The sequence below is a fragment of the Mixophyes fleayi genome, chromosome 4 (genome assembly GCF_038048845.1).
Source record: "Mixophyes fleayi isolate aMixFle1 chromosome 4, aMixFle1.hap1, whole genome shotgun sequence".
Lineage (NCBI taxonomy): Eukaryota > Metazoa > Chordata > Amphibia > Anura > Limnodynastidae > Mixophyes > Mixophyes fleayi.
In genome coordinates this window covers 248516340-248528457 of record NC_134405.1, presented here as the reverse complement: position 1 = coordinate 248528457, position 12118 = coordinate 248516340, and the positions used below count along the sequence as shown (strand labels likewise).

The following is a 12118-nucleotide window of genomic DNA, read 5'->3' as shown; positions in this document are numbered from 1 at the left end:
GCAGTATGATAAAATCCAGCACACCTATCTTTACTTTTGGTCTCTGTACATAAATTAAAGAATACTTCACATGAAATGCAGGACACAAATCACCTGTATTAGGAGAGTAAGAATTGTGTTAAAGTTTTAATTACACAATAATTTTGCTGTAATTTTTTATTTTAAATGGACACCATGTTCCAGTTTTTGTCACACAACAATGTTGGTCAGGGGGTAGTTGTCTTGTGTGAAATTGTGTAACGGGTGGTAATGGGGTAAGGTAATGAGGTTAAGAGGGTGGTTGAGGAATATTATAAGCTTGTCTGAAGAGGTAGGTTTTCAGAGAACGCTTGAAAGTTTGTAGACCAGAGTCTTATTATGCAAGGGAGAGAATTCCATAAAGTGGGTGCAGCCCGAAAAAAGTCCAGTAATTGGGAATGAGAGGATGTAATGAGGGTGGATGAGAGACACAGGTCTTGTGCAGAACGGAGTTGCCGAGTTGGGAGATATTTTGAGACAAGAGAGGAGATGTATGTTGGTGCAGCTTTATGGCTTAATTTTTGGTATGGGTAGGCAAGAAAAGTGCAAGTACCTCTTATTAGCATAAACTTACACAAATGCGCTCTTGCATTTTCAAGGCATTCAAAGTATTAATATTTCTAAGCATGAAAACAGTTATATAGTAGACGGACAATGGTACACAGAGTCAGTACTTACATGTGTTTTCTATGGCCATATACATAGTCAGCTTTCACACTTGATTAGCAAATTAATACATCATTTATGTATTATGCCTAATCATATTATTAGTAAAAATCAGCTCTCTAACTTCAAAGGTGCATGAAAATATTAATAATACTAAGATTTAAACTAGTACTGGGAAAAACTAAATATGTTTAAAGCTTCCCAGCAGCCATCTCCCTTTGCCTCAATGGCATTGCATACTGTGTCCTCATGGGCTTTCATATTTGCATGTCTCCATGTTTCCATTAAAGTCAGATGCCTGTCAAACAAACTGACCAATGACAGAATTGCTTTGTGAGGTTTAACATCTTCATGACATCTTGATTCTAGCAAAGCTGACAGGTGCATTATGATAAAATCCCGCACAACTATCTTTACATTTGGTCTTTATACATAAATAAGAGAATACTTCACAGGAAATGCAGGTCAAAAATCACCTATATTAGAAGAGTAAGAAATATATTTTAGAGTTAATTACACACTAAATTTGCTGTCATTTTCTATTTTAAATTGACACCGTGTTCGAGTTGTAAAGATAGATAGATAGATAGATAGATAGATAGATAGATAGATAGATAGAAAGATAGATAGATAGATAGATAGATAGATAGACTGATTTCAACTGGAAATAGTGCCCACATATGGCTTAATTTTCAGTGGTTATCATATAGTCTGGTTATTATTATTATTATCATTTATTTGTTAGGCGCCACAAGGTATCCGCAGCGCCGCACACAGTACTAACAGTGGACTATACAGGGTGAAACCATACAGAACAATGAACAATAAGTACCAATACTTCAGAAACTCCGGCCTGTCATATGCAGTAAAGACGGAGCGGAAGAACAGGTATGTAGACAGGAGGGGAGGGGGCCCCCCTGCTCATACGAGCTTACATCCTAAGGGAGGGTAAACAGACCAGGCACAAGAGGAGCCAGTTGAGGCAAGAGGACAGAAGGGAGGATGAGCTAAAGGGAGGAGATGGGGGTTAAGTAGATGGTTGGTATGCTTTGAGGAAGAGGTGAGTTTTGAGTGCACGTTTGAAGGAGCACAGAGTAGGAGAGAGACGGATGGAACGAGGGAGGTCGTTCCAGAGATGGGGGGCTGCACGGGAAAAGTCTTGGATTCTGGAGTGGGAAGAGGTGATAAGAGTGGAGGAGAGGCGGCGGTCATTGGCCAAGTGCAGGGAGTGGGCAGGAGTGTGAATGGAGAGGAGGTTAGAGATATAAGGGGCAGTAGAGTTGGAGAAAGCCTTGTAAGTGGTGGTGAGGAGTTTGAAAAGGATTCTGTAGGGGAAGGGGAGCCAGTGTAAGGCAAGGCAGAAAGGGGAGGCAGAGGAGGAGCGGCGTGAGAGGAAGATGAGTCTTGCGGCCGCATTGAGTATAGAGCGGAGGGGGAGAGACGGAGTGGGGGAGGCCAGTGAGGAAGAGGTTACAATAATCGAGGCGGGAGATGATGAGTGCATGGATGATAGTTTTGGCGGCATCCTGAGAGAGAAAAGGACGGATGCGGGCGATGTTGCGTAGTTGGAAGCAATGTTGCGTAGTTGGTTAGGTAAGAAAAGTGCAAAATTTATAGAAGTAACTTAGCTTCATTTTTTGGCACTATCTACTTATCATTATTTTTTAAATATATGGCAACTATAATTAGCTGAAACTAATATTTAATATACTATAAATAAATAATTACATTAAATTATATTTAAATAAACTTAAAACCATGGATAGGAAACTATACAATTAGAATAAGAAAAATTAAAAATATAAATCTTATATAATTAATCAATTAAAATTTTAAATTAAAAGTAATATAATCAGGAATGATTACAAATGAAAAACATATATTAAGCACTTTTTCATGACTTACGAAATGAATAACAAAAATATTTACATGGGACAGTATTAATATAAATAGAAACTTTGAATAATATTGCAAAGATATTTTAAGAACACAATAACACAATAGGAGAGATAATATCTTATAGTATGACCATGTACAGCAATCATGTTATGCCATATGTAACATGCTAATGCAGTATTTCGGAAATGCTAATAAGAAGGAAAAGGAAATAAAGAAAACAATGAGCAATACGAATGTTTGTTAGCATGGTTTAAATAATATATGCACAAACAATGGAACGTAACAACATCTATATTTATCATCAAATTACGTATATCTGTTGAAATTGAGCTGAAATAAAGATGCCTAACATAGAATAATATCTCCATAATGGAACTATTCCACTGGATTAGTAAAGATTACTATTCTCATATATAATATATGACAGAAAGGAATAAATAAAAAAATTGTCTCTGCATTAAACAATATAGGAGACTAGTGATAGGGTGAGGCATATGTGAATAATAATATAATAATCCGATTGGCCATTTAAAGTATAAAATAAACATCCAGGCTACAGATGATTAATTCCCATGACTAAGTCACACAGGCGAAATGTACGTCGGGCTGTAAGTCATGCAAGGTGACATCAGACCCGGAAGTGGAGGGGACTGTTTGCGGTGAATTGTCGCTATCGATTGCAGTATGTAGCAGATCTTACTTAGACAGACATTAAGAGATTAGATCCAAGGATAGTATGTGTGTGTTAGGAAGTATGCATGCTTCCATCGCTAGACTGACGCCTAGACTGTGTTATTAGTCTAGTCCAATTATCAGGGAATATAAGATATCAGAGCTAGCGTTTTCAGGGTATTAACCAAGGAACAAGAAGTGCTTGGGATTATCCCTGTATGATAATCGCAATAAAAGCCATCAGTATTCAATCTGATCCTATACAGGATGACAGGCACATGTTATTTGGCCTGATACCACTAGGGAGGGAGAAGCACATACTCTATCCTTGCTATAATTATATTGATAGTGGGTGAATTAAGTATCCTGTCAGCACCCATATTAATGTGAACTACCAACAAATAAATGCACTAATAAACTGCCTTGCAACATGGTATATATGAACAAGGACAGTGATAACAGTAAACCAAAGGGCATAGAGATACTTGTAAATGATATTGTCCTATATATTACACAATCTATCCAGACAAGCGTTTTCTGTGTATAGTGCATTTTCTCCCACATACACATAATATCCTCACAGGCAATTGAAATTGGGCCGCATAATAATTTATGCTAATATAAGAAGCCCATTATTACAGAAAGGCTCCATTTGTAAAGATGGTATTATTACCATAATACTAGGACTTAAGATAACTTTCTATATTATTACCCCGACCCATTTAATTGGTATCATGATAGAAGACTGCTACTCCACACTACACTAGTTTTCAGCTACATAGAACCAGTCCCTCCCCAGATTATGATGAGCTTGCTGGTTGTTGTGGCAGATCTAGCTTTGCTGACCCCGTTCCAGGTTCCTGAAATGGTGTTCCAGTGCTGCAGAGTATCTGTTTGTATAGCGGTTCATTCGAGACCGCATTCCAGAGCAAAAACTGCTTTTTTCAAAGCAAAACTAATTTTTTATTCTATAGAATTTCTAGGTGTGTTTCTTCACAGGAGAAGTCCGAGGAAGATCGACGACTTCAAGACTCCAGTGAGGAGGAAGCCGGGTCCTGAATCCCAAATCAATTCCAGCTCCATCAACAGATCCCGGTTTAGCGATACTGAAAAAGTTTTGGTTTGCCGGGTAGGAAAGAGATATTTTTCTTTATTTCCCTTAACACCCCCCAACCCACCCCCACCCACACCATTGTCAATGTTCATATAAATAGTCAGGCTTAATATTAAAAAATTCCTAGAAAAATCTACAATATAAGTTACCTCGGTATTAATGCTCACATGTTTACTTTAATTAAACTTTACTATACATGTACACTGGTATACAAATTATATTTCAATATTTTAAACAACATTAAAATGAAGTTACAATCTGATGCACTCACCTCCCAGGTATAGGGGCTTACATGTAGAAAGGGCTGGCTTTTGAGCCATACCCAACTAATCCGTAAATAATATTATTTCACTGCCTATATTTTTCACTTCTATTTAGACTCCTATCATATACTACCCTAACACATTTTAAAAACCAAACATTCCAAAAGTAGCCTATTATTTTTTTATTTCTGTAATTTTTTTTTATAATTTGTTGTAAAACATAGTTTTTTTATGTCACCATAGTTAAACATTAAATGCAAATGTTATATATATATATATATATATATATATATATATATATATATATATATATATATATATATATATATATAAATATATTTACATTTTGGGGGGTTTAAAATGTTAATGGCTTTTTATTGAAACTAATTAAAATGAAAAAAATTCTGAAGATGACATATTTATTTAGTCTGGTCTTTATATATTCTAGCTGTGCTGACTGTTTTTTGTGGCTTTTCCACTCTGATTACAATAGGCCTATTTGGCATCTGTAATCTGTTCAGTCAAGTGTCAATTCCTCCCCACATCTATCAACTGAATCTTGAGTGTTTTAATTTTCCATGTGGCTTTGTAAATACTACTATCTACTACTCTAAAAAAAATCTTACTACATGCACTTAAACCCCCCTCCCCAAAATAAAAAGGCTCATCCACAAGGTAACAATCATTAAGTGTTGTGCAATAAAGTGTAATTCTACAATATTGAAAAAAAACATAATTAATAATTGCTTTGTATAACTTATTTTTTTTATAGTTTTTGCGAGAATATCCTTGGCAAGGAAGGTATGAAGACCAGCTATCATGTGAGGAGTAAGATCTGACGATCCGTCGCCAAAGCGATTTCTGCAGTCGCTGGCATCCCTAGAACGGAGGAAACTTGTAAGAAGAATTCCATGAGTTAAGAACTTGTTCCATGATTGCAGGAAGAGTACCAAGTCCAAGATTGCAAAGACATCCCGAGTATCCCATGGTAAGAAGAGACACAAGATCGTCTTGAACCAATGGCTGGAGAAGTTGCGTGAGCACCTGAACACATAGGATGAAGATATATCTCCTGTGAAGACTCCAAAAGGAAAACTGCAGACTCATGGTAAGCTTGTTATTGTTTAAAGTGGTAAGCATACTTACTTTTTGTCATTGATAATGTAGCGTAATGTGTTAAAATATATAATATTTATTTCTGAAACCACATATAACAATGTAATATTTCCTAATAGTTTCAGTTTCATGCAGCTTTATTTTCTAAAGTATTTTATTATAACACCAAAACTTTCAAGATATTTTTACATTGACATTTACAGTACGTCTTGAACATGCGTGACCCACACATATAATCCATATCCACCTTTTGAAGAAACTTAATACAGAACATGTAGCCTACTTTTGACAATCTACCAATGTAAAGCTCAATTTGACTCATTTCCCTTACAAAATATTGCTTAGTGTGAATATTATTTCAAAAAACATTTAATGTGACAAAATCTTATTTATTGTGGTACATTTAGGCATACTCTTCACCGCAGCATGTTTGTCAACCTTCAACACAGTACTCACTATATTTTCCCCAAATAATATTATTTTTCTTCTTTAATTTCTTATAGTCAAAATATCAAAGTCAAGGGTCTGCAGCCAAAGCATGAGGAGGACGTCCACTGGTACCTCAAGAGTTAATTGTACCCTATTTATTATTTACCTGTAAGCTGTTAATTAAATACCCTCTGTGGCAGGATCACTTATAAATAACTTTTTGGTGGCTGGATAATGTAGAAAAAATTTATTGTAGAAATGTATTTCAATTGGTGGTGCAGGCATCAATGTACATAATTGCAAATGCACTTATCGTGTTACATTGGGATGTGTTTTGTATGGAAAGGTCTTGTTTGGGGTTGTAACTTTATTTGGGAAATACCCAAGTTAGCAATAGAATGGAGGGGATGTGTTTTTGAAACTGTCTAGAAACAGGTAAACTCATGCTAATTAGCCCTGGTTATCACTCAGTAAACAACACGTTATTTAGCCTGTATATGCAACAGGGGGGCACTGCCTACCTGTCTGGTGTGGCTGCATCTCAGATAATGCAGGCAGCAAGTTTTAGCGTATAACAGAGTAGTGTAAATATTGTTAACTTTGCATTGCATGTAAATCCATGTTTGGGAGAACATATTGTATCCTGATACTAAAAATAACTCAGACATGTTGGGGCTGGGGAGGATCATGGGGCGGCATTACCCCCTGCCAGGAGTTATATTAGAATCGTATAAAAAGTGGAGTATTTGAGCATGCAATGTATCATACCATTGGTATCTTTCTGGATGTCACTAGTACTCTGAACAAGTGGCTGTAACTGTCCTTATTAGGACACTAGAGCTAATAAAACAATTTTGCTTCAAGAACCTGCTTTGACGAGTACTTATCCTGCTGTAAATTCCTGTGACCTGCAGATTAGACCCAAAACTAATCTGTTCTCCAGTTGTTCTGAGGTTTGGACCCAGCATTCCAGTACCAACTGTTTGCCCGCTACCTGCAGCTCTGGCCAGGGTTTGCCAGGGGACAAACATCCACAGCAACCCTGATCTGAAGACAAGAGGTCAGGTATACCAGCCCAAGTGTACCAGCAAGGGGTTATCCTAGCAGCGAGAGTTACCCAGAAGGAAGCCGTTCTAGGTGCTGATGTAGTGGTGGCAGCAGGCTCCTCTTTTTGTGATAGGAGGGATGTAATTGGGAAAAAAAGGGTACGGTGGCAAAGTAAGACCAGCCGGTTCCCAGCACCAACAGACAGGGTGGCATAGGTGGTCCATCATGTCACACCCTCCAAACTAAAAATCATTCTAATTTCAGATATGCCAACTTCAAGGATCATTGCGGAGTCTGTCTATGAGTCAGAAGAAAACAGGGAAGCCATTGGACATAAAGAACCCTCTGGTTCTTCAGTTTTAATCTATGCGAGGTATTACAAGTAGCACATACTATGTTGAAATTTGTCATTTGTCTCTTTGATCAGCTAAAAGAAGACGACTTTTTGTAGAGGAAGTACCTGAGCATGGAAGTACTGAGGACACTGTGATCGATATGGAGGATGTGTCCATTGAAGTCCATCCAACAGAAGTAGTGTGTACATTGGAAACTGAAGCTCACACAGCAACAATAGATGCAGATGACGCCACTCAACCTGAATCTGAGCAAGTCACAGTTCAGTTTCCGGACGCCATGGAACCTGAAGAGGTGGACCCTGCTACAATTGAGGTCACGGACACTACTGAAGAAAGATCAGAACAGGTGAACTCACCTCCATCAGAAGCTGAAGCTCCAAACATCTCATCTGAACCAACACAACGTGAGGAAGAAGGTTGTGACTATGCAAGTTCACAGGAACAAGCCACTTGTTTCTTTGTGATTCGCATACTTCTGGACAATCAGAGACAAATTTTGGCAAATCAGAATCTCTCTGCCCAAACACTATTGAACCAGTGAATGCGTCAAATAGAACATTCTACAGCGCTCCGGAATCTCCAAATGTCATATCATCAAATTTGTACACTTTTTATGAAATGTGCAATCCACAGCATCAGACGGCAGCAGCAGCGCACATCGCAGTTTTCACAAGTCTGCAACTCATCGCAAATGACAAGTGCAAAGACATGTGCAAGAGAGTGCTGCAACGCATTACCAACATGCTCGGGTACCAACCTCGGAATCAGCAACGCAAACAGATGAAACAGAAAGTGAACACCATAGAACTTGCACAGAAGCACTGCCTCATCATTGAAGAGAGAACAATCTACAGGCCTGTGGCACAGCACCACATCAGGTAAGTACACTTGGGACCAGACATATATGCCTCCCTTGCTCCATGTTTTTTTCATTTCTTTCTTTGACAGTCTCACCACTATCTGTCACTAGCAGGTGACAATCCCCTCACCTGCTGTCCACATCGCTCCACCCCCCTCCAACAATCAACTCTGGTGCTCCTTCTGCCCCACATCAGGCGAAGAAGTTCGCTCCCTTATTCTTTCCTCTCCACCCTCCACCTGTCCTCTCGATCCCATCCCCTCTAACCTCCTTCGCTCTCTCTCTTCCACTGCCTGCTCCTACCTGGCACACCTTTTTAACCTATCACTCTCCTCCGGTGTAGTACCCTCCTCATTTAAACATGCTCTTATCTCTCCCATCCTCAAAAAACCCAATCTTGACCCCACCTCTGTCGCCAACTATCGCCCCATCTCTCTTCTCCCCTACGCCTCCAAACTTCTTGAGCGAATTGTCTGCTGTCGCCTCACCAGATATCTCTCAGACAATTCCCTCCTTGACCCTCTCCAATCTGGATACCGCCCTCTACACTCTACTGAAACTGCCCTGGCCAAAGTGACCAATGACCTCCTATCGGCCAAATCGAAGGGTCACTTCTCCATACTCATCCTCCTTGACCTCTCTGCAGCCTTTGACACAGTGGACCACCCCCTCCTTCAGCAAACTCTTCTCTCTCTCAGCCTCTCTGGTTCCGTCCACGCCTGGTTCTGCTCCTACCTTGCTAACCGCTCCTTCTCTGTCTCCATGTCTGGCTCTTCCTCCACCCCCTCCCTTCTCTCGGTAGGTGTCCCCCAGGGCTCTGTCCTCTGCCCCCTACTCTTTTCGCTCTACACTTCCTCCCTCGGTGCCCTTATCTCCTCCTTTGGTCTTCAGTATCACCTTTACGCTGACGACATTCAACTCTACATTTCTTCTCCTGATCTCTCTTCCTCCCTCCTCTCTCGAGTTTCCGACTGCCTCTCAGCCATCTCCTCCTGGATGTCTTCCCGCTTTATCAAAATTAACATCTCTAAAACCAAATTCATTGTCTTCCCTCCCCCTAGACTCCCTTCTCACCACAACCTCTCTATCGTTGTTAATAACACCACCATCTCCTCTGTCACCCAACTCCGCTGCCTGGGTGTCACCTTCGAATCCTCTCTCTCTTTTGCCCCCCATGTCCAATCCCTTGCTAAAGCCTGTCGTTTTCAACTGCGCAATATCGCCCGCATCCGACCCTTCCTCTCACATGACGCCACCAAAATCATCATCCATGCACTCATCATCTCCCGCCTTGACTACTGCAACCTTCTCCTCACTGGCCTCCCCCTATCTCATCTCGCCCCCCTCTGCTCTGTACTCAATGCGGCTGCTAGACTCATCTTTCTCTCACGCCACTCCTCCTCTGCCTCCCCTCTCTGCGCCTCCTTACACTGGCTCCCTATCCCCTACAGAATCCTCTTCAAACTCCTCATAACTACTTACAAGGCTCTCTCCCAGTCTACTGCTTCCTATATCTCTAACCTCCTCACCATTCACACTCCTGTCCGATCCCTGCGCTCTGCTAATGACCGTCGCCTCTCCACCACTCTAATTACCACTTCCCAAGCCAGAATCCAATACTTTGCCCGAGCTGCCCCCCTGCACTGGAATGACCTCCCTCGTTCCATCCGTCTCACTCCCAATCTGTGCTCCTTCAAACGTGCACTTAAAACTCACCTGTTCCTCATAGCTTATCAGCCATCCACTTAACCCTCACCTACTCTGCTCGCCCTTCCCTCTCTCCCCTGGCCCCTTCTTCTCTCCCCTGGCATCACCAGCTCCCTCTCGTACCTGATTTGTCCACCCTCCCTTAGGATGTAAGCTCGTATGAGCAGGGCCTGTCTTCCCTCGTGTCTCCATACCTGTTCTTCTGCTCTGTCCTTACTCCATAGGTCTGTCCCGAAGTTACTGAAGCATTGGTACTTTGTGTTTATCGTTCTGTACTGTTTAACCCTGTATGGTCTACTGTTTGTACTATGTACGGTGCTGCGGAAACCTTGTGGCGCCCAACAAATAAATGATAATAATAATAATAATATCTGGCCTCTTTTCCCACTGAAAACATGCATTCTCTAAAAAGGCCTTTTATGCCACTTTCTAGTTGTAATGTAACTGTGCCAGCCGCCAACTGTGCTGCATCATTGAAGACATAAGAACCGTCTCATCATTGAAGAGAGAACAACCTACAGACCTGAGGCACAGCACTACATCAGGTAATTACAATTGGGAACAGAAATATATCCCTCCTTTGCTCAATTTTTTTTTTGCATTTCTTTCTTTGGCAGTCTCACCCCTATCTGGTCTCTCACATGCTTCTTGTCTTGTCTCCATCTTTAATTACCTTCTAGTATGTGTATAGTTTTTTTTTAGTTACTATCAATTGACAGACATTGGAACTTCAATTCAAGACTGTGTACTAAAGTGTATTCTAAGATAACCTCTTCAACTCACAACATACAGACTGTAGACAAGTTAATTAATCTGCATTTAGAAATGTAAGTATATTTAAATAAAACTTAGTTGAAGACTTATCCACCGTCTTATAATCTTGTGTAATGATAGCTAAAATTATATAATATACTAATTTTATTTTTTTCATTCTTTTCTACAGATGTTACAAAGTCATTTTCACAGTGACAGCAACAAACAAGTGTCCTACAAGAAACTAATAAAGCATCTACTTGCCAACACAAAGTGAATATCATAATGAAGATAATATGCAATAACTCTACACATTTATCCTACACATGTGTTGTTTGAGCCATCAAACTTGCATTTGAAAATCTATAAGACATACTGAAAATAAAAGACACTGGCAGAAATTTGACACCATCCTACAAAGCTTTATTAACCTTTTTAACACGTTCATAAGAAAGTTTTAGGCAACAATTAATCAATGTACAATATTATAAAACAACAAAAAATTATTGTTGATATAATCTATATTGCTAAATGTTGGTTTTAGTATATATTGCTAAGGAATGTCTTTATAATAAACAATTTTGATTTTTTAAATTACACTGTCTGTACATTAAATTCATTCTTAGTTATTTTTAATATGAGATTTATTAATATACATAAGTGTAGCGAGGGGGCAGTGCAAATAAACACCCTGGATTATACTACATGGATTAATCATGCAATGTAATGTAATGTGGGTGCAGTGAATGTTAACATTCCTAATCCAAACGAATACCATGCTTTTTCTTAATTTCTGAGATAACACTATACATAGTCTAATTGCATTGTTCAATTTCCATCCCAAGTCATTGCACTATAATATAAATGAATCTAACCAACATTATGTTTATAAATATTGAGTATGAATCCAAAAGTATATCACCTACATAGTAAGATTTTTAGAATATAATTAATGACCTGCTAATTACATTAATAAAAAAAACATATTTAAAAGATCTAATAGCAGAATATACACAATACAGATTTATAGTTAACGTTAAAAACTGGTAATGAAAATAACTAGCGTACTTCATTACTGTCATTTTAATTTCGATTGCATCTCAGTCTGGTGAAGATTTATTATGAAATATTATTATATAAATGATAAATATATAACAAAACGTTTAATTAACGTAAGTGTGTTTAAACAGAATCAATTCTGTAGTATGCCCTCCAAGGA

The 12118-nt window shown here is 39.1% G+C and overlaps 1 long non-coding RNA gene across 1 annotated transcript; it reads left to right on the top strand.

Moving 5' to 3' along the window:
- The first annotated feature begins 4340 nt into the window (after nt 1–4340).
- On the top strand, nt 4341–10761 carry LOC142150109 (uncharacterized). The gene is made up of 4 exons (XR_012691013.1): nt 4341–4384; nt 5405–5740; nt 6252–8458; nt 10580–10761. It is a non-coding gene; the product is annotated as an uncharacterized LOC142150109 (long non-coding RNA).
- The last annotated feature ends 1357 nt before the right edge of the window (nt 10762–12118 follow it).